This window comes from Cryptomeria japonica, chromosome 2 (assembly GCF_030272615.1).
Source record: "Cryptomeria japonica chromosome 2, Sugi_1.0, whole genome shotgun sequence".
Taxonomy (NCBI): Eukaryota; Viridiplantae; Streptophyta; class Pinopsida; order Cupressales; family Cupressaceae; genus Cryptomeria; species Cryptomeria japonica.
Genome location: NC_081406.1, coordinates 594,777,588 through 594,782,645, shown reverse-complemented (window position 1 = coordinate 594,782,645; position 5,058 = coordinate 594,777,588).

Below are 5,058 nucleotides of genomic sequence, written 5' to 3'. Positions count from 1 at the left end.
CTATGAGTATTGTTTAGAGATCGATACTCATGCAAAGAAGAGTCCTTTGAATGAGCATCACAACTAAATTCTTCAACTTCACATTGTTTAGTCTCTTGACCACAACACATTTCATTAGGTCTAGATCCCTTTGTAAGGTAAGATGATACCTCTATGTTATTGTCTACTTCTTGTGAATGGTGTAACAAAGTGCGATCTTCTTTGAGTAGTCTAACTACATCAGGAGTGAAAGTTTGTTTGGATGTATGTCTCTTTTGACATGGGTTCATGGCTATGAACAAGCAATCGAGAAATTCTTTCATTACAAAGAAAGCCACTATCTAAAGTATCAAGACAATGATTACAAATGATTTTTTCATGGAGTTGAACATTCTTTTGAACTTATTTAGATTCATCAATGCTTACACATTGCTTGTCTAACTCTTCAAGATGGCTTTCAATAGTCTCACTTATACATGAAAAATTTGCGCCTCCTATGGTATCATCATTATGTAAAAGGTGACTTTCAATGCCATGATCCATAATCAATAGACTTTTCAATGGAAAACTTTCTACTAACTTCATATGCAAGACCACCTCATAAGCATTTTCCTCAACATTCATAAGATCGTTTCTCATAGATGAGACAATTTTCTTTTAATATAATCAATTTAGGAATCTCGTTACCTAGTGATTGTGTAGAAGAAGAAATTGAGGAGTTCATGTACCTTGAATTTCACCAACACACATTTCTTCTTCAGTGAACAATGATGAATGAATAAAGTCATATTCTCCACAAAGAAAGTCATCATCTGAAGCCTCAAGACACCAAGTGGGAATGGAAATTTCATGAGACACTTTTTGAAGCATTATTTCTTCATCTTTCTTTTCATGTTAAAGCTACATGTAGGTTAGGAGGGAATTTGGTAATTCAATCACGTATTCTTCATTTTCAAGGAGGCCTACAACTTATTCTATACCCTTTTGATATGAATTGTCACAAGAAGATATCAAAACCTTATCTTCATTGATATGTGCATGTTCTCCTAGGACCTTTTCAATACTTTGATTGCAAATCACTTCATCAAGGGCTAGGTGAAAGAGTTCTATTCATCTCTCCTAGCAGTAAGACCTTTAAGTACTCATTCTTGTTGAGTTTTGAATGTACTAACATTGTAGAATATGAAGCTTTGTTTTTTGGACTCAATATTTCTGAAAAACATGGGATTACAATGCTACAAGCAATTGGAGATTCTGAGCTGATTGTATCCCAGGTAATGTCTAAGTACTCTTCAAAAAATGCAAGGTTGAAACAATATAGGATTGTTGTTTGGGATGCTATAAAATTCTTTGACTCATTTTCAATTGAATGGGTTAAAAGGGGTAAAAATATGATGGCATATTTTCTCGCTAATGTGGCCTTAAAACAATTTGATGAGACACATGTAGGTGTATCTAAAGTAGAGATAAAGACTAGGCCATCCATACTAGATAATGTTACTAATTGGCAAGTTTGAATATCTACACCTTGTATACACATTAAATATTCATCATCTCATTTTGTGAGGTCAAAGATCTTCTAGTTTTGTGTTGTTCCATGCTTGTTCCTTTTTGGAATGTTGGGGACTAAGAATTGTATTGAGAGATGGCCTGGTTCGACATCAATAAAGGTTAGGGTTTGCTATGATGTGCCTATATAGGGCATCCTTGAATTAAATTGATGTAATATTTTTTTTATTAATATAATACGTTTCTTATGTATCAAAAAAATATTCATCATCTCTAGTATGTACAAAAAATATATATATTTGTAGACATCTTCATCAATGCCCTAATTCCAAGGCAACATGATCCCATTGCACGCCTCGTCATCCTTTTCTTTGAAGGTCGTCAATCAGAGTCAACATTGAGAAAATAATTCCACCCCATTATACAATGATAATAAGGGTTTTGATCCTCATGAACCTCCTTCACATCCCTCAATTCCACTAAAAGTTGAAAATCTTACATTTTTCGCCACAAATTGGACTATTCACAATACTAGTTTTGATTATCGAGTCCTTAAAAAGCTTTCTTCTATGGATGGCATTTTTTCTATTAGCAACCTAATTATAGAGGCTCAGTATTATGGAGTTTTTTAGCACCTTGAAGTTAGCCAAAACAAATCTACCTCCTGTGGACTTGACATGAAGGATAATGGGTGCTTATTTCCAATAGAAGTGGTTTCCCCTCCTCTTTGTTGGATGACATAGATGATGGGTTTGCAATTGTCTTGTATGATAGCAAAAAATTTGTCTATAAGTGGGTGTTCAGGTAAATAAATATTAAAAAACTGAACATTGGTCAAACTTTAATTACAAAAGAAAATAGAAGAGATGGAGCTATTATATTAGCATTTTTTTTTAAATAGTTTGAATTTTGGAAATCCTTCATTTTCTAAGATTTCGATGATAAAAATTCTAAAATATTGTGTGCTAGAATTTTTAATTTCACTTCTCTTCAAGAATTTGTTGCATTAAATTTCTTGATTTCTTCTTTTCTTTCCCCAATTTTCCTTTTCTTCAGGAAATTGTTTGTATTGTATTCCCCATATTTTTTATTCTTGGATTAGTTCCTCTCTTTTTTCTTTATTTTTACACTTTCCTTTTCTTGGAGAGATTTACATTAAAATCTTTGTTTGTGCTTTCCTTTATTTATTGTGGTCAATTCTTCAATATTCCTATATTTAAATAAATTCCTAGTTAAATACCCCAATTTCTCCTTCCTTGAAGAGATCATGTCATATTCCCTAGTTTTTCTTTTCATGAAAAGTTTCCTTACATCATGATAACTTTCAAATTCAATACATGTGTACACAAAGAGGGTTCTAAGTAGATTGATATTTGAACTTGGGAAGTTTGAATCTAGTTCTTACATATGGATAATATTACTGTAGAAGTAAATTCTCGAGAAGGGAAAATATATCATATGCAAGTGAATCCCCTCAAGAAGCATCTTCACATGAACAAATTAAAACATCCACACCAAATTCTACAAAATGAAAACATGTAGAGAAAAATGAGAAGATTATTATATCAATTCAGATATTACAATTTTTTACAACAAAATTTGCTATAACAAAAACTAGATTTAGCCTCTCATAACCACCTCCATTCATCTCCCTTTCACTTTATTTTCATCTCAACTCTATGTAGCTTCTTATACCTTCATCTTTGCATTATTTTATGTCTCTGATTCTATTAAAAAATGTATCCTATTTCTATTTTTAATAGCCCCAAGAGCAAGCTACTCTTTCCAAGCTACTCTTTCTTATTTCCCACTTTACTTATTACCTTCTTGTGTGTAGTCTTTTCTTCAATACCTTCACTCTCATCTTTCCTCTTTGTCATCTTCTTTTCACGCCCATATATATGTGGTTATGTAATCCTTTAATGTCAATATGTTGATTTCAACGATCCCAACAAATAGGCAATTCTTACCATATTCATTATTTTCTACCTCCCCATTTCCAACACCTCTCTCCCTCTAACGTCCACACTAATCCCTCTGATATTTTTGTTTTCCACATCATAAAATGGACAACTCCTTGATTTTTCACACCCCTTCCTCTTCTTCCTCATTGTCTATGCCTGTTTGATTCCTTTTTGAAAAAATATATTCACATATATTTTACTATTTTTTAAGAGGAATAACTCATGAAGAGGGCATCTAAAATTATTTTCAATGCCTCCCCAAAATGGGACTGCTATTGTAGCATCGTAAATTGGATCACTATACAATTTCTTTCTTATCTAGGCCCTATTTTAGCGTTACTTGCCTTCCATGTTGTTGGTAAATAGATTTGTGACTGTGATTTTGTCTCCAAAAGTGACCATGTTTGCCCAAAGAGCACTGACAATCATTCCAATAGTTTGAGAGATTATCTTCCTTTGCATTTGAGAGGGGCAACTCCCTCATATGATGGAGGTTTTTTAGGATTCTTGTGTACTTTTAACTTGAAATTACATAAAAGGGGAAAATATAAAACTAAAGAGATAAAATATAGAAACCCCAACAATAGACATACGAATATCAACTGAAATTTCCCAACTGTAACAAATTAGATGGGGGGTTTATAATATGATATGTTTAAAGTCATGAGATGAAGATCAAAGAAGAATGACAAATCTTGACATACGAAGAGATAGGCTACTCCAACACAGTCAAACTGATATACCAAAGGTTGCTTCTGTATCATCAAATCAATTGAACATATCACATATGCATAAAAAGACTACCAATTTGACATACGAGAGATTGGTAACGATAAAACATGAATACATTTAGAACACACGAACTAAGATGCATTCTTCATTATCCTTTTTAAAATATACAAATCCAAAATCCTTTCCATACATAATACAAAATCAAAATGTCATTACAAGTTTCTCTAAAATGCAAAATTTCCCTTTGTAAAAAGTCTCCCTTGACAAATTAGTTTGGTATCCATCAATCCAACACTCCATGCTATCATTGCATGCCATGAGATGACAAATAATTGAGAGATTCAATATGCTTCAATGTTTTTTCATAACCTTCCAAAATTACTATCTCTTCAAACCGGATGGAGTACTCACTTTGCAATCATTGTATTTTATGAGATTGACATCTATTTGAGGCATACTGTCAACAAGTTCGCTTGCCTTGTACATATTGTCAACTAATGAGGAGCAATTTAGAGTGCGTTGCAAAGTGTTTATTTAACTTGAGGATTTCAAGATCTCCCTTGTACAATCCATTGATTGCAAATCTTTAAGATGATACTGCTTTGAGGTATCCTATCAAAACACTTCACACTTTGTCTGTGCTTTCACATTGTACAACTATGTTATGAGACCACGTTTATTCAATGCAATACACCAAACTACTCCTGTGCAAGGTCTACCTTTTCACGCATATGAGGGACTCTATCAAATTGTTTGAGTGCTTTTATCTATTCTCACACTCTCTACATACATTTCAATTTGTAATTGCATTTTCCAAGCAATCTCAAAGGTTTCTAGAGTTTCTTCAACAAAGCAACTTTATTCAAACCCTACA